General features: G+C 45.8%; 1 protein-coding gene across 3 annotated transcripts in view; it reads left to right on the forward strand.

The window, feature by feature from the left end:
• Nucleotides 1-376: 376 nt before the first annotated feature.
• The window catches only part of ZFHX3 (zinc finger homeobox 3), a 51,116-nt gene continuing 33,037 nt past the window's right edge, over nt 377-18,455 (forward strand). Inside the window, exon 1 of one of the 3 annotated variants that reach the window (XM_053449639.1) lies at nt 377-741. The gene's annotated coding sequence lies outside the window, so the exon portion shown is untranslated. The remainder of the gene's footprint in view (nt 742-18,455) is intronic. The other 2 variants (XM_053449638.1, XM_053449636.1) reach the window with 2 other exon arrangements.

Raw genomic sequence — 18,455 nt, forward strand, 5'->3', positions numbered from 1 at the left:
AGTGTGCCCCATAGACCGGCAGAGGAAGTGGCAGGGGCTGCCATCCCAGGACAAACTTTTCCCTTCTTACTCAGCTCTCTCCCGACCCCCATACTTTTCACCCCCAAATCTCACACCTGTGCCCCTACTGCGTCTCTGCAACATTATCATTCCCCACTCCACACCTCTAATCTGTCCCCCCGCCACCCATTCCTGTACACTCTCCCCCCCAGTCCCACTCACTTGTCCCTCTCCCCACCCCATCTGCCCCCCCCGACCCCTTGCTCCCCTGTGTCACTTGTCCCTTGGCCCCTGTGTGCCCTGTCCCTCTCCCACCCCCCAGCCCCTCTCCTCCCCTCCCCTGTCCCTCTCTCCCCCCTCTTCTCTCCCCTCTGAATCTCATTGATCCAGGCGCTGGTAATTAGCCCTTCCCGTCGTGCCTGTGTAATGAAGCACATGCGCACTGAATTAATCAGCCATTTTTTGCAGGAAACTAATTAGCAGAATAAAGATCCAAAGACTTTTTTTCTTGGCGACCATCAGATGTGAGTGCGGGCTCCTGGTGTCCGGAGCTTCTCCCCCGCTCCACATGTGCCCGGGCTGCCCTGCGGAGCCCGCCGCTTCCCCTGCACCGCTTCGGGGCTGAGCCTGAGTGGCTTCATGGGACCCCGAGCCGAGCCGGAGCGGACTAAACCGAGCCGAGCCGAACCGCGCCGAGCCGGAGCTCGCCCAGGACCCAGCGCCCGAAAACCGTCAGCCCGAGTAAGTGACAACTTTCCCCGGCTGCCTCCCCGCGGGGGCTCCCCCGGGACCCCTTAAACTTGACGACAGAGATGGGCACTGACCTGCCAGAGGTCCCGATCCGCTCCGATCTGTGAGCCGGTGCTGTCCGGGAGAGCGCTGTGTATACAGCCGTGCGGTGTGTTCGCGGTGTGTACACGGTGCACGGTGTGTGTGTACACTGTGTGTGTGTGTGTGCGTGTGCCGTGCCGCTCCAGATGTGAGTGCGGTTAGTGGAAGGGCTTCTCCCGGCTCCGCTCCCCGCATTCCCTGTCTCCGTGGCCGGTGTGCGGAGCGCTGGCTGCTCGCTGTCATTCTCCCCGTCATTCTCCCGGTGAGGCGGCTGTGGAATGGCAGAGTCCGGGCAACTTGTCACATTGTAACATTGTATCCTCTGTGAGAATGCTGGAGCCAGATGTGTGCAGATACACTCACTATTTATAAATAACTTGCCTTAAAAAATAAATCCCGAGGATTCTGCTTTGGGAATCATTAGAATTCCACACCATGTTAATTGTTATTGTTAATGGATAGACCCTTAAACTCCGCTCCTATTATTTTTTACAAGTCTATGGCATCTTTTGTTGTACCTTATTTGTCCATTCTAGAGAATATTAGAGAATATCTGCTTTGTGTTTTCTCTTTTTTTTTTCTTTTCCCGGATTCTAACTTTTTTTTTTCTTTTTTTTTTTTATCGGATCGGTGTAAAATGAAATGCTTGCAATTGGGGAAGAAAACACAATGTACAAATCATTTCCATAATCAATAAGGGCTTGTAGGAAATCCTTTCCCTTCATTTCCTGCACTTTTCAGCTGTCTCTGCTCGCCTGTCTTCCTCTCTCGCCGCTCGGATTTATATTCAATGTTTATTAATGTCCCTTTTCCTGACATTAGGCTGTGGACGTGGATTACTGTTTGGAGGGTACTCGCTGCTCCTCAGGATCTGCTTGCCTCGTTGATTCGTATAGAGACGATTTTATGAAATTATTTTCTTTTCTGTCATTTTCCTGTTTAAAATTTTTTTTTTTTTAGTATTTTTTTTTTGTTTGTTTGAGTTGCTTAAGATGATTACATTTTTTGGCAGTGTTTCAAAAGGGTGGGAGCGGAACTGGACACAACATAGAAAAATGTCATTTTTTTTTTTCTTCCTTAAATTAAATTTATTTTCTCATTTGTGGGGAGGTCACCTTTTTATGGCGCTGGTGTCAAAGGGTGATGCGAGACTCCATCAGTAGATTCCCAGGAATGGTTTCTGTATTAGGCTGCGGTGAGACGGCACAGGGTGGACAGCTGGAAATTAAGAGCAGTTCTGCGAGGCATTGGAGCTTATCGTCCTCAGTCCTTCAGATGGGTCATTGGGGACCCCCCTCCTTCCCATCATGACCATCATGTTTTCATCTGTTAATACAAAATACCCCAATATTTCCAAACATTTCGTGTCTTCTATTGCTTGGGGTATTCTTTATTCTTATTCTTTTTTTATTATTTTTTTTCTCTTGAAAACATAACTGCGTTATTTAAATGACCGCCTCGTCTTAATGAATATTCTATTGTTGGGTATGGATAACATTTATTTGTATGTTTTTGTGTAATATATATATATATTTTTACCCCTTCGTTTGAAAGCTCTGGAGCTGCGAGAATCCCTGATCAGCTTTGGCTGTTGTTGCTCTTTATCTTTAGATGGGCCTATCTCTCTGTTTTCCTGTTTTGCAATTGTTGGAATTATTCTATCCGCATAGGGTTTTTTTTTTTGTTTTGTATTTTTTTTCCCCCCTTCCAGCCCCCGCTTCGTACAGAGTAATTTTGCAGGGGCTCGGTAGTTGCCTCTTTAGGGTCACGTCAAGTTCGTAACTGTGAAGGAAGGTGCGGGAATCCTGGAAGCAGAAGCATAAAAGCTCCCCGACAAAACGGGGTCAGCTCGTATGCTAAGAGGCGACAATAACAAAAAGAGAGCAGAATAGCAGCTGCTTTGGTTTAGTTTTGGTTTTTAATCTTTCTTGCCCCTTCCTCCCCTCCCCTGTGTTTCTTTCTCTTTTTTTTTCTCTCTTTTTTTTTTTCATTTTTCACTGTTTCTGTTATAGCCTGCGACCTGCCTACGAAGTATTTGCTCTAAAGCTTAGCGAAAAGACAAAACCAGCAAAACCCCTATTGAATTCAGGCAAATAAGGTTAGGTCTGCATCTCATATTACAAAGCAGTTTTGAATATGCTGCCCATCGCATCAGACCAGTTATTCCTGTTGCTACAACTTGGAGGAAGAAGAAGAGAGAGAAAGAGAGAGAGAGAAAAAAAAAAAGACATTTAAATCGTAATTTGTTAGTACAAGAAAATGGAAAGTATGTTAAGCTCTTTTTCTGCCTGATAATTCAACGTGAGCCCATCCCTTTTTTTTCTTTTATATTTGTAGCCGTCCTCCTGCTTTTCTTACCTCTTAGGATGTGAATTTATGACTAGATTAAAACAAAAAAAAAAAAAGCAGGAAGAGGATAAACAGAGGAGCCGAGCAGGACCTTTCGCTTATTCCTCTGCCGACACCGTATCGCTGTGTAAATTGCGTCTGTCTCTGGGTCGGAGGGAAGTTGGCTATGATCCTGTGGTTTTGCAGTTACACAACATGTTATCATGTTTGTTATCACTAAATCATTGCCGTGGTTATGGATTTGCCGTCGTGGGGTATTGCGTTCAGGAGCAGACGTTAGAGCCGCCGCCGCCGCCGTGTGATCCACCTTCCTTAGCTCACCTGGGCCCTTCTTGTCACGCTCAGGGTTTGGATCTAGACTCCTGCAAATGAATTCATTTAAATGGCCCGTTGACTTGAGGTCAGTTACTTGTCCGCGTCTTCAAAGGCCTTACGAAGGCTTGCTCCCTGTACGTATGCGCATTGTTTTATTTTATTTTATTTTTTTTGCTTTTCATTTAATTTTTTTATTTTTGGGGGATTATTCCATTTTTTTTTTTTACACTTTTTAAATCGTGACGTTCAGCAGAAATTACCAGCACGGTCTTGGAATTTCACATTTTTACACTATTATAAACATCTTCCCCTCCCCCAGTACAGTGCGATGATTTGTGCATTGGTCTGCAGCAAAAGAATTTCTGCGTGGCTCAAATTAGAAGTAAATAATTTTTTTTTTCGAATGTTTCTGGCCCAGTGCTGGCCCTCACTGCCCCTCTTCATCCTCTGTCTTTGAAATTATTATGTAACAGAATCTAAACCTACATTAAAAATTCAGCATTGTAATACAGCCTCGTTAGAAGCCCTGTCTGGCCCAGTATTAAGTCGAACACAAAGCACGGGCTTTTACATTTTAAACACCAATAAATATTAAGTATCTGAACATGGAAACCCGCAGTTGCTGAGGCTTTTGGCACCATATGCTCCCTCCAAATACTGATTAATTTCTTCTTCTTCTTCTGCCCCTCTTGGAAGTATCCATGTTTTAAGGGCTGTCACGATATCTCTTCATATTTACAGGGCTCTGCAGCCCCCTCCCCGAATCTGGCTTTTCTGTTCATTTTGGATATCTGCTGCTCGGTTATATATTTTGGAGGCCAATTTGTACCCTTTTTTTCCAACTATTTATTGTTTTAGGCCTATTTTATATTTGTTTTTTTTTTATTTACATTTCTTGATTTCTGTTGTTGGAGAACAGGGGAAACAAAAATATTTTTGTAACAAACAACAAATTAGCCAATTCATACACTCCTGCAGGAGAAACCAAAAGTAAAGATTTTTTTTTTTGCTTTTTTTTTTTATCCTTGGGTGTAAATATATATATATTCCTCTCTAAACGTGATATGTTTTGTATGATCCATTTACTATAATTTATAATTTCTCCTGTTCTTTCACTTCGTGCAGCCAGTGCAGATCCTTTGCCAACCGGATTGTGCTTCCAGGGAGCTAAGTGCTTCTTTTGGTGTGGAGAGCATCGTATTGTGTTCTTCGACGTCCCTGCTTCCAGTAGCCAGCAATGGCAGAAAGTGTCTCTGTGTTGACACTCTGGCTTGCTGTGAAACCCTAGGGTAACCTCTCAGTGTCCCTCTTCTGCTGGCCTTTTGTTCTGTGAGAAATGAGCTAAGGTGCTTTTGAGTCCGACTGCAGGGAAAGAGGAGACCCATGTGTGCTTTCTGCCTTCTCAAATCCGTCTCAGCGTATTGTCTCAGAAGCGAAAAAAAATCAGGGCAGACAAATGGATTCTGTTCTGTGTGCACCCTCAGAAGTTGTCTGAGAATTGGACACCAGCGCACTGTCCGGTTTCGGTTTATTATATATAAATATATTATAGATATATAAATAGCGTGTGTGTGTGCTACTTGTCTCTGCCGCATCGGCAGGTCTACGGCAAAATCTACGTTCTTATATTTTTAGATGGCTTTAAACCTATTAAGAAAACCTACGAAAAGGTTAAAATATATTTTAGACAATAACACTTGATATGCGTATTGTGGTTCTTATTACAAAACAATTTCTAAAATAATAGTATTTCTGGGAAGGCATTAAAATCCCAATTAGCCCTCTTCTTTTTTTTTTTTTTTCCCTTGGGGGCGTGGGGGGGATTTTTTTTCTTCTTCTTCATGTGGCCTGTACTGTTGGTTTTTAGTGAATACAAGTTGTCTCTTCTGCATCTGGTTCCATAATCTCCCAGCCAGCCATCTTAACATTACAAATCTATGCCGCTTATCGAACAACCTTTCCTATTTTTTTTTATTTATTTTGGGTTTTTTTCTTCCACCCGTTATACGTAGTGCCACGAAACATTTCATTAACCCTGCTATATTTAGTATTGTACCAGAATGATATTTTCCTATTTTTTCCCCCATTGAGGTATGTGAAAAAAGTGTTTTTATTTCAGAGTGAAAGGGCTTTTTTGCTGTTTTCCCACCGTACGTTAATATGGGGAGTCGTGCGTTTCATGCATTCTGGTTGCCTTTTTCCAGATATGACCCTAGATGCTGGTGTTTTGAGCAAGAGGTGACTGTAACCGTATAACTAACCCCTGTCCTCAAGAAACAAAAAATAAAAGCCTTTGTGTTTTCAAAGACTATCCTTTTAAGAAAAAATAAGCTTTGGTTGCTACAGCAACAGCACCCTTGAAAATAAAATGTATGTAAATATTGTAAAGGTATGTCTTTAGTCATTATTGTTAAAGGGGGATAGCTAGGTATGAAGGGTTTTTTGTCAGTTTATTTTTTTTTTTTTAACCCATCGGCAGTTTCTGCCATTTCTGCGCTGGCGATGAATGCTACAAATGCATCGATCTCATTTCCACATCTGTGGGAGGATTACGTGCATCATTTCCTCAATCCTTATGCCCAAACGCAAGCTTAGAGGCGCAGGTAAATCTGGGCTTGCGTATGGCTCGTTCGCTTGCCTCCCGTCGGTCTGAGCAGCAGCAGAACCTTTAAGATGGCTCTGTGTATGGAAAATACACTTCCCAGGTTTGAACTGATACAATATACAATATACATCTTGTTACTGTTTTTATTGCCAGGGTGCACATGGGACAAGGGGGGCTTTATGTACAATAGAGAATGCTATCCTTGGCTATATGAATGCAGAGTCGCAAAATAATTACTGCATCTCCCTATTTACTAATCTATATAGATATGTAGGTTTTCACCATTTCCTAATAATAAACATTTACACAGAGAGGGCGATTTAGGTTCCGGCCGTTGGGTGACGACCTAAAGACCAGCACGATCTGTAACTCCATCTAGCTCCGTGGTAGAGTAGTCCTTCTATTAATTGCTTGTGTTGAGTTTACTTGGGCCGTAGAACCCAACCTCTGCAGTGCTTCTGCCTTTGAGTCGGAATGGTGCATCGTTATCTTCTGCTACTGATTTTGGCATACGGTAGTAAGAAGGCTGTTGGACCCTCCAACACGTTCAAAATGCCTTCAGATGGCACTGAGCTGTGATCTTGTCGGCGTAGATGTTTTATGGGGGTGAATGTGCCGGCCCTTCTGGTCAGTGTACAGCTTGGTATTTCCATGTCGCGTGTGATTTGCCCTTACAGTGGTCCCTAAGAAACATCATCCATTTAGTCCCCCTTTAGGCCTGAAATCCTCCATGAAGTGCGGCTAGGCCGGTTCCTCGATATATATTAGTATAACGCGGTTAATGCTTATAACCCAGTAAAATAAAAGTAAGTCTGTGTGAGCGGTAATTGGCGCAGCGATGTGAGCACGCTGTGCCGCTGCGTGTAGTGGGACCGTGGGCTTTTCCCCCAGCACGCTCGTACACTCACTGCTGCCTGTGTAAGAAAGGAGCAGCAGCCCTCAGGCATATGAAGATCATTAAAGGGCTGAGTGTTACATATGAATCTGTGAGTAAGGGTACCCGGATCCCCCCCCCTGTGTATGGTATGTGCTGGAAATGTTTCCGATTAAGACAGGGAAAAGCCTTTCGCCAACCCATGACTTCAGCACCGGTGTAAACAATGGAGTGAGCGTGGAACTGGGTGAGAAATGGGCGATGTAAATTTACCACGAGCTCTCCCGCTGAGGACTTCCACAACATAAGTTACTATATAGAGTCTATACATTGGTCTTGGAAAGTTTCTGAGCAATGGGAAAGCTTTGGTAGTAGGTGATCTCTGATAGCTTGATACGCGTAGTGTTTGTGTTATGATAAGGCTGTTGCTCTTGGGAGCGTGTCATGGATGTAAAGTCCGTGTTTTCCTCATGTCTTCTTAATGTGCGCATGCATTTGGAGCAGGCTGCTGAAGGTGGAGCATTTCTCTGCCGTGACGCTGTAATGTCTGCCTTTTGCTGTCCCGCTGTTTGGTTACACGGCAGGCACTAGCTGGTATCTGAGCCGACTGGGTGAAGGGGACATTGTTGTTTGGCCCTGTAGAGTTGGGTATAAGTTGGCGCCGTGCGTTGTTAAGACATTAGCGGGTGTGCTGAGAAGGTTTTGGAGATATACAGCATTGGGCGTCTTGGATGGCACCTCATTACAGAAACTGCCTGATGTTTAATAACTGCACAGCTCGCCCTTCCCCCTGGAACAGCTGTAAATAATAATAGATTTTTTTTTTGTAGATTAACCGTGGCGTTCCTATAGCAGAATGCATGCATATGTGTCCCTCTCTGCTTTCAGTGTCAAGCCTGGAGCTGTCAATGAATCCATTTACCAGCTGTAAAGCACCACGATCTCTGCCATGTCTCATCATGAAGAATCAATTTAGAGGCTAATTATGCTCCATTTCCTAATCATCTGTCCCAAAACTCCAAGCAGCGTGTGTTGTGCTCCCTATTGAGAACTCTCGCTTCAGATAGGTAGAGGACCATCTTGTCTGGTTGCAGTTACTCGGCGAGGGCAGGCTTCTTAGGTATATGTCGGCCGTGCCCCTGCAGCGAGTACGCTTTGCCCCAAGTAAGGCCCACCTGTGCAGGCAGAGGACTGACTCCATTGTTGCCACTATTTCTGTTTTTAGTGGATGCAAATATTCCAAACTTTCTGTTAAGCTGTGCGTGAGCGAGGCTCCTGTTTTTGTCTCAGCAGTCTCCTGGCCAGCTGCATGCTTCAGACCTGCCTTTCTTTATCTGATCGCGGCAGAATCCCAGCCCCTCCCGAGTTGGCGTTGATCTGGGTGTCCTCCAAGTATCTCTCCTGCTTCCTGGCACGTTGTCCCTCCCACCTTCACGTGGACTCCCGCATCCCCTTTGTCTTCCGCCCAAGTCCTGTGTTAATGGTTGTTTGGTGATCGTGCGAATTGCTGGAATCACCGAGATTTATTTGTATGTCTAATTACACTTCAGAAAGACCTCATCGTTCCTTTTGCACGGATAAAACCACTTGTTACATATAAAAATATCCGTGATGTCGGATGTCCCCTGATGGCCCTGTTGCGTTCCGTAGGTACGGTGTATGTTTTGGATTTTAAAGTAGAATATTGTCAGCGTTGGGTGACTGTTTGTTTGTTGTACGTTTATGGATTCCTTTCTTTGCTACTTTTAAATAAAAACAACTAAATATAAAAAGAAACCTAGAAACTTTCCACTTTGATTTATTTCTTTAACTCCGTTTCATGCCGTCCGCTCAGACCTGTCCTTCTGCATTCTTCTCTAATTTCTGTTTGATTAGCATAAAAAAACTTTTTCTTTCTTTCTTTCTTGTAGCAACAAGATTGTGCGGAATCAAAGGGCAATTTTGTTCCCTTCTTCCTATGCTTAACCCACCTGTTAAATTTGAGGATGTCCGTGCCCCAAATTCTCGTCCTACCTATCGCATTTTTTTTTCCTTTGATCCCCATTTTAATAAGTAATAATACTTTGTAGAAAACTGATGTTTTTTGGCAACATATATTTTTTTTGTTCTTTTTTCCATGCGCTTTCGATCCCTCACTTTGTTGGGACTTGGCACGCCGAAAACCCCGAGGTTTCAGATGGGTACTATTAAGCTTTTGCCTGTACACCCGTCCCCCCCGGTGTGTTAAAGGAATGTAAGTGTGTGAGAATGCGCTGAATGATACAAGGGGCCTCCCTCATTGTTCGTTTCCTTCACCCTGGCCCAAATATCCAGCGACACTTTCATGTAGAATTGCTGTTCCTCTTTTAATGTGTGCCTGACCCCATGCAGGCAGGTCTGACAGGCAATGTAGTGACTGTTTGAGGGGAAAAGGCTGGCCAGTCTCCATAGAGACAGGAAAGCATCCCTTGGAGGTGGACGGTGCGGAGTAGCGGAGGGAGGGGAGGCTTTTTGTTTCATGTGCACTCCTGGAGAGGTCCCTTTTATCCTTCCCTGTGCTATTTCCTCATTCGCAGCTTTTATTTTTGTTATATATATATTTATGTATTAGGCTTTTTAGCGCACACTGTGTACAGATCGCAGGTGTCCATAACCGTCCCATAGTTCTTGCTTCTCCTGCACCTTGTATTCGTGAAGCTCCTCTCTCGCGCAGGTTGTGCTGATCCTTTAGAGGCTGGAGTCGCCGGAGAACAGGTTGTTTCCTTCTTCTCACCCAGGGCTAAATCTCTTCCTGTCCCGACACCCTTCCCTAGAGCCCCGGGTGCTAATCGCAGTATTTGCTTTGATTTGTTTACGAAGGTGTTAAATAAATGTAAACAGCCCCAGTCCCCTCCCTTTGCCATCCAACTCCATCAATTAATCTGTTTGAATGTGAATGGGGATTGCAGATTCCCTGTGGGGTTAATGTTTATCCATGCTTCCTCTCCAACATTAACAAGGAGGTCTGTAATCTGCCTGAGGGAGGATTAGTGACCTCACTCCCATGGAATGACTCCGTCCCCAGCGACTCGGGGTGAGCTGCACAGGGATTTGCCTCTTGCAGCTCCAGGTATATTTTCTTGCCACCTCTGGATCCCGGGCAGGGGAAGGGGTTATAAAGCCCCTGATTGGGGGGGGGGGTTGGAGATCAGGAGGCAGGAGCATGGGACCTTTTTTTCTTCTTAAGAAATGAAAGATGGGTTACTATATTTATATCCTCTAATTTTAAAACGGTGTATTCCGAGAGGACATGGTTCTAAACACATTAATCATAAGCGTTGCACAGAGCCAAAGAGCCATGGGATGTTTTAACTCTTTCCGCGTTCGAGGAGCTTATCTTCCCACTGCGTTTCTGTCCACACAAAGGGTTCTCTTATGAAGCTAGGCACGCAGGTAGCACATGCAGAACACCCCTGAACCTGCGCAAGCTGGCCGTTCCCATGTTCACGCTCAGCCCTGGTGAACGATCACTCCCAAGATGCTTAGCCAAAGCTGAGGTCCACAGCCATCAGAGAAATATTAGGTTGCGCATGACTGGCCCATGCTTTGCCTTTGTGCAGCCGTCTGCCAGCGTATCTGTACGAATAGTACGGTATGTAAAGCGAATATTTATAATCTATAGATTTATTACTATGTGTTATTCTGAGCAGAGGTTGGGGGATGTAACGTAAAAAATAAAATCTAATCATAAAACAAAGAGGAATCGGAGCTGGTCTGCTGGCTGTAGCATGCGCTTTGTCAAGCTGTGTGAGTAGAGAGACCCACTATGAAATAATGCGGTTGGAGCAATGTGGGGACTAATTAGCTCGCACCTCCTCATTAGAGCATTATTGTTTTTGTCTGGCAGTGTGTAAGTACTGGATACTTGTCTCAATGAAATGCAAAACAGCAATTAAACATAGACCTGTTGGTACGATGCAGATGCCAGCCTGGCACAGAGCTGTCTGTCTGCAGGAGGAGACGTTGTCCGCTATCTCCCAGGAAGTTCCTCCTCTCCGTGTCCAATCCTGCCATCTTTTAATTCCAATTATCATTAGCCATTCTAAACAGGGTCGTATTCACCAAAGCCTCCCGCAGACATCTCCGTAGTGAGAATAAAGAGACTGTATGGGCCGAGAGGAGACTGCAAAGCCCTAATTACTACACCTAGCCGTACGCCAGAGCATCTTCGCACAATGCATTTGGAGAAGGGGGGGGCTCACTGGCCATTTATTATTTACTTTAAACCATATCTGATGATTTCTGATAAATTGATAAGAGGGATTGTGCGAGTCAATAGAGATGTAGACAGTTTGCCAATAGAACCCCCAGAGTTATTGATCCGGCAGTAAATTAAAGTCTTACTTAGAAGCTGCCGATATTTCTAATCTCTGCCCTCCCCAATTACAGGCTCGCGGCTACCGCCGGCCTGAGGGTAGATAATGCAGACTGGATGGGGGCAAGCGACAGGGGTCACGTTGTTTTAGGGATTCCGCTGCTTTTGTACCAGTGCTCTACATCGAGTGTTGCTGTTTATTATGCTGAAGTTGGGTAGGATCAGCGATTTGACCTGGGCTTGAGTGATGTCTCCACAAGCGATCGTTTGCCCGATAAGCATCTTTAAAGTCTCGTTTAGGATTGAAAGTCAGCAGTCGGCTTTCAGGAGGAGGGAAAAAAAAACCCCTTGGTAAATGCTGTGTTCTTTCTAATACCCCAGAGCGAAAATCAATGGGAGGTATAATTCCTACACTTGTCCTACAGCGGCTTTTATGTGCTCTGCCTGATCCCACACCCGCTGACTGCTGCTTCCTGCTGGTACCAGCACAAGGGTCCCCTATAGGCCTGATCATCACTGGAACATATGGAGTCTTCTGTAAGGAGCCTCTTCTTATACTTGTTTGTGTGTTCCTTTGTTTGTTATTAGATGGTTTTTTTGTGTTAGGTGAGCTTGAAGTTGTGATGATCAGAGCAGTACCACTTCTTTCCTGTGTGTGTGTGTGTGTATGTATGGATATGTGTGTATGTATACATGTCAGTAGGGGCTTTCCAGTGTTTCCCCTTTCCTCTTTTCTTTTAGCGCTATGCCCCTGCGTTACTTTATAAATCTGGCCTGCTGTTGTCGTCGGTGTGCTGTCTGTACGGTGCGAGGATGGACAGCTGAGGAATGTGTGTGGCTGAGCAGTGTATTAAACAAGACTTGAGTGCAGGAGGCTAGTATATCAGAGGAAGAGATAAGCAGAGCTCCCTGATTGTGGATCAATAAAGGTTAGTGACATCATATCTCAAAGTGAGAGCGCCTTCTTAATGCAGCTCTATTTATCAGATGGGGCTGGAAGCCAGTAACCCTTCTTCTCCCATCTGCCGGACTGCTCATTTCACTGATCTGCTAAGCGTGAGGCTGGCTCTGCATTGCACGGCAGAGCCTTTACCAAGCGTGGCAGTGAACGCTGTGTGGGGTTGTGCCGTGTTTGTTCATACAGGCTCGTTGAGGTATCTGTCTAGGAAATGACTTGGGAGCTCTCCAGAAAGGCCTCACTTCCTGACACACTGATGACTCGACAGCCAAGTTCATGTCCTTTTGGTGGGGGAGTGACTAAACTTTCCTGAATCACATCTGCCGCTGTAAAGCGTGGCTCCCAGATCAGGTTTGGGCAGGTAACGGAGGGGTGTGATCCGTGTGCACTTTCCACAGTAAAGGGTAGCCTTGGCCTGCGTTTGGGGACCTTTCGTGGTCCTGGCACTGCCTATGTGCTACAGTGGTGGGCCTGGGATGGGAAAAGGGTGGCTGCTTGACACCAGTTGGGGTTTCACAGATGTAAAGAGGACGGAGCCGGGCGTTGCTGGGAGTGACGTAGGTCCCATAGCACTCAGCCTTGGAGAGCTTCAGAGAGCCCGGGGCTACCGCATGCATGGGCACCTTGCCACGAGCATTCAGCGGTTTCTTGTGTTTTGTCTTACCTGCAGCTGCCTTATCCTGCTGGTGGCACCTGTTACAGAGACCTCTTCTCAGGCTCCGGTCGCTGGATCCAGTTGGGAAATCCCCCCTAAACCACTTAAATATCAGGGGGTGCGCTGGATCTTTTGCGCTTGAGGCGTCACAATATTGTTTGAGAGCTTTCGCTTTGAATAGCACACTATTTCTCCGCCTGACGTGCGTGCTGCTCCCGGCCATGTTGGTAGGACAGTAACATGATCTTGTTTACAGGAGTAGGCTAGGTCAATGGGAGGGTCTGCCAGCTGTGTGCTACGCGGGGCTTTACTGCATCTTACCTACGGATTAGAATATTAATTACCGTCCAGACAAAGAGGGATTTAGTGAAACTGCGGGGCCGTTTCCCCTGTGAGAAGCAGGGGATTTTTTTTAACCTCTGGGATTGAAGTACTAGAAAGCAATTAACCCTAGCGATGTCTAAAAGAACGACTCCGAGTATGGTAGAAAATAAGAAACATTTGGCCCGTTTACGGTCATTTATTTCTCTACCTGCTGGTAACATTGTGGCGTAGATTTCTGTTCAGGATAGCCTTATGTCCATCCCATGCATGCTTAAATTCCATCACCGGATTAACTCCTACCGCTCCTGCTGGAAGGCTGTTAGGCTTATCTACCACCCTCTAGGTAAAATTATTTCTGTAACATTTTACTTTTTTGTGTCATTTCATCAAAACACCTGACTATGACCTCTTGTCCTGCTTGGCATTGCTGAAGATAAAACTGTGTACTCAGTGCTGTACCACTACACATCCCAGAAGATGTCAGACCCGGCGATGGATCAGCAAGCAGACTGCCCTGTAGCAGCTGGCTGAGCTTGATGGGAGTTGTAAAAGTTGTAAATGTGCTGCAGTTTCTTATTCCCCATACTCCCTGATCCAGGGCATGATGTCAAAGCGATGCCCTGTTCTTGTGTGACTGGCGTGAGGTCACAGCGGGACAGTACGGATTGGCAGCCGGCTCTCGTGCTCCTGTATCAGCCGCCACTGGGCTGGGCCAGTCGCTTTAATTATTCAGCAGAACGTTCGGTATGGCTGCCAATTCGTGCGGATCTGCCCCATTTCCAAGGACTTGCTATTATATGACACAGATCTGACTTTGGCTTCCCACTTCAAAGGCTTGGGCTTGACCACACGGCTGCAGAGGCAGAGCCTTCCTGTTGGGGTAGCGTGCGGCAGGGTTTCTGCAGCTGGGTGCTGCCTGTATTTAGCCCCGGGTGCCCCCCCCTCTCCCTCTCACCCCCCCCTCTCCCTCTCACCCCCCCTCTCCCTCTCACCCCCCCTCTCAGGAATCTGCATTTAACTTGATGATTTACTTTGAAGTTGCTGAGAGAGTGAGCGGTGAGGGCCGAGCTGCAGCCGCTGGCGTTTCCTTCATTGTGAGCAAAGGAGTGATGTGCCCCAGCTGAGTGAGCAGAGCCCGCGCCAAGTCCTAATTAAACCTAATCACAGTGACAATGATACAAACAGGTGTTACTAGGGAAAATAAACCATGTCAAATGAGCCGTGCTCCTCCCTCAGCCTGCAGGTGTGCGGCCCCAGACACGGCGATGCCGAGGCGCCGTCATCCATCTCCGCTGCCCCTAGCGTCCTGCTGCTGGGCCCTGGGAAAGGGGGGGTCCTCTGCAATTATGCAAATAAACCGTTTTATCATCTTCCCAGCAATCGATGCTGTGGCCGGGGCCTGCTGTATTATCTCAGAGCTATTGATTACCTTTAACAGCTCTGCCGTGGGCCACATTGGGTACATTTCTACATGTCACACCTCGCGTTTCTCCTTCGATCTGTGTCCCCTGTCATTGGACTTTTCCTGCAAGTGTTCACTCGAGATCCGATGGGGAAAGCTGGACACGCAGAGCTTTGTGCGCAATTTCCCACTTCCCGGAGAAATGTTTGGGGAATCTTATATACTTCTGTTTAGAACCCCCCCCCTTTATTTTCCTCTGTTTAAAATCTGTAGGATGGCTTTTATGCCCCTGCTAACCTCTTATCAACAATGAAAGCCGTAGCCGAGACCCGTGATCCAGCAGAAGTAACATCGCGTTCTATTTTAAGATTCGGGAAGATCTCTCCCTGCAAAGGTTTGATGTCCAGCGTCCAGAGACGTAATGAGGGATTCTCGGAAGAGACTAGTGCGCACCCAGGATCCACTCATACTCAGCCGCACCTCACCCTCCCTGCACGAGCAAGGCTGGGAAACCAGGTGCTTGAGTCTAATGGAATTTCCCATCATTTACTGCCCTGCTGATTTCTGATCAATGAAAATGAATTTGTTAGCTCATTGCAGGCTGGTCAGAATTCTGCTGCTTCCAACCGTGTCAGTTCCGGTAAAACCTGCTTATCGGCAGCACCGGCTGATAATATGAAATAAAAGGGCAGGCTCCGAATTATCAGAGGCCGTCGAGGCGGTTAACTCTTTACTCTCTGCACCACATGGTCCAACGTTCAGGAATCTCACAGTCGTATCCCTTCTGACGGCATACAGTTTAAGAGAGTGGCGGGGACCTGTCCTACAAAATCGTTTCTGCATGCTTAATTAAAATTATAAATAAATGCTGAGAAAGAAAAATGTTACCCATTTTGCAGACATGAACATTATTTGTGATCATTTAGTGGGCATTTTAATGGTTTTCTATAGAGCTTTGCTGGTTAATTTTCTCAGGGATGGTAACTTTTGTGTTTGTATATTCTTGTTAGAATACTCTTGCATTGTGTCTTTTTTTGTGTTTTGTTTATAAATAGTGGAGGGGAAAAAAGAACATGTACTGATGTGGAGTTAATCATGGCCACAGCAAGGCTTACCGTGACAATGCCGAATTGTAACTGTAGCCTTTCAAATATGTTAACGTCTTTGTGACCGCGTAATAAATCTGGGTAAATGAACAGAAATACCAAAGGTTGCCAAGTGCTTTATGGCAAGCGGAATGGTCACAATTAGCCGTTTGTGCAGTTAATCTGTATTGTGTCTATGGCAGTTCCTCAGACACTAAAGCCCATAAGAGCATAAAGGCAAGGCAGCGTTTTGTTCTCAATGATACTTAGATTATCAACTGAACAGCGTTTGGCAGATTAAAAGAAACATTTCTTAAGGTTTGTTGGTGCTGTTAGGTCTCAAGCTAATTATCAGTGATTTCAGTTAAAATAAATGCTGTATTGTCCAAATGGTGTTCTTAAAAACGTGTATGGTCATCTATTTGTCATACCGGTCCCCTGGCCTGGGATCCTCTATGGCCCCGGTATTATAAATCATATAGAATTCAGGGGTGTGTGTGTGTGTGTGGTTTTGGACCGTGCATTTGCATGAGAGACCTCCAAGGTTTTAGATAAACTCTACAAATGAAGAATCAATAGGATCGTGAAAAGGCTGCGATCTGGCTAAGGGACTAAATCAATAGCCGGATTTATCTGTCGCATCAAAACATCCCAGCACCTGCCAGAAGTAGCCGCGTGGAGAGCTGCCGCGGCACGGCCCTCCGTGAAGCTCCCTGGACACGCGGTGTGTCGGGGGGATAGGAGCCGTGTAGTGCCCGTGGGCAGTGTGAAGGAGGTTGGCGCGGAGCTCCCCCGGCTATAACCAAGCTGCCGGCAGTCTTGTTTGGTTTGGTAGTTTCTTTAGCTTCCTGCTGTTAGAAAAGCTGTTTATGCTAATGAGGCTATTACGATTTCAAGGCCTTTGCCATTCTGCGCGTCTGTGTGTGTGCGCCGTGCCCCGTTAATGAGCGTACACAGGGCAACTCGTGTTTGTGTTGTCATCGTGCCAATTCCGGCCCCCTGTGCCAGAGCAACAGGGAGAGAGACAGCTGTTGAAGGCAGACTCTCACCTAAAGTCTTTTCCTGCTGGGACTCGGAAGCTCCCCTTCTCACTTTCACCCGGGCCCCTGCGCCAAAGAGACGCCTTTGCACCTGGGCACGCGATGGCTCCCGCCTGGCGCAGGGCTCGACCCAAACGCTTTCCTCTTTGCGCTGAATATAGAACTTTTATTTTTGGGTGTGCTGGGAAAAGTCTATTTCCTGACAAATGACTTTATCCGCAGAGCTCTGGTACTGTTTTCAGAGGAACTAAACATCTGAAAATACACAAATTGGGATGATTTAAGGCCCTGTTATTTCGCTAACCACAATAAACCCGCCTCAGCATCGCTTCCCTTTACAAACTACTGAGCTGGCATTTTCTTGTCTTCCAGTTTTTTTCCCTCCTCATTCATGCTGGAAATGGCTCTAGTCCTAAACATAACTCATAACTGTTTGCGGGATGGAAGCTGCTGCTGCCTCCTCTGTGTCTATATTTTCAATGCTTCGAGCACTGACAATTGGCTGAGGGTTATGGGAGTCATAGCCTAACGTAACCAAGATGCCATAGACCGGCTCAGTATTACCGCCCTTCTCCATTCACTGCTTTTCTTTTTTTTTATGGCTGCTTCACTTTTTTTTCTCCATTTTTTAATTTATTTAAAATGTTGCTTCTTGGCTTGGGTTGCTGCCAAACTTCCTCTTGTGAGGGAACTGCCTAATTAACACTGTACTAATTAACAATTTGAGATTACACAGCGCTGCTGTTCAGATATAATCCCGACGATGTCAGGGTGGCATTTTCCCACCCCATCTCATGCATTTCATTCCCTGTATCCTCCCCGAAGTGTAGCATCTGTACGCTTTTGGGAGGATCGTTTCGGGGCCGGTGCTGGCATTGTGCCCTCCGGCTCAGCCATGTGTGAGGGCATTTAGATGTGCGTATCACTGAGAGGGCACAACTGTGTTTAGGATTCTGTTTAATATGCATGATTTAAGAGGCAGCCTCCTAACCTGTTGAAAACTGGCTTCGGTTTGTGTCTCATTTATAACTCCTAAACGGCACAAAGGATTGTGTAGAAGCAGAGCAAGGGAGATGCTGGATGTTTCAAGGAAAAGTTCCCATGCCTGCACTTTGATCATGGAAAGCTTGTGTCGGTTACACGTGCCGCTCGTAACATACATGATCCCAGGTAGCTGTGTATGAGAGACTGTGGCGACTTGATGACTGATGCAATAGTCAGTGAATGCTAAAAGTGTGATGTCATCAGAAACTGAGATTAGATTTCTTGAGCTGCCATTTCAAAAGTGCAGCTTTCATTCAGCAAATCTTAAAAAAAAAAAAATATATATATATATTTATAAAGAATAAGAGCCGAATCAGACTAGGGACCGTCGTTTTAGTAAGAGATGAATGCATCCCCCATTATCTCATTATTTTAAGAATATCTTGGTTTAGGTGAAAGGTGTGGACACCTCGCCGGCTCCTAGCAGAACAGAGAGCTCAGGAACGTTTTGGCTTCCACGTCCGCACTCTGATTGGAGGTCATTGATTTTACGGGAAAACATGTTTATAGACAGAGTGCTGATCGACCTGAGGAGTTTGACTTCTGCTTCCTTAAGTAAGAGCTGCTCCTCTCCTATTGACTGACAATCAAAGTGAAAGATGAAAGCTAAGGGAGCAGAATATAATAAGGGAAGTGAGCA

Source organism: Spea bombifrons, chromosome 10 (assembly GCF_027358695.1).
Source record: "Spea bombifrons isolate aSpeBom1 chromosome 10, aSpeBom1.2.pri, whole genome shotgun sequence".
In the NCBI taxonomy this organism is placed as follows: domain Eukaryota; kingdom Metazoa; phylum Chordata; class Amphibia; order Anura; family Pelobatidae; genus Spea; species Spea bombifrons.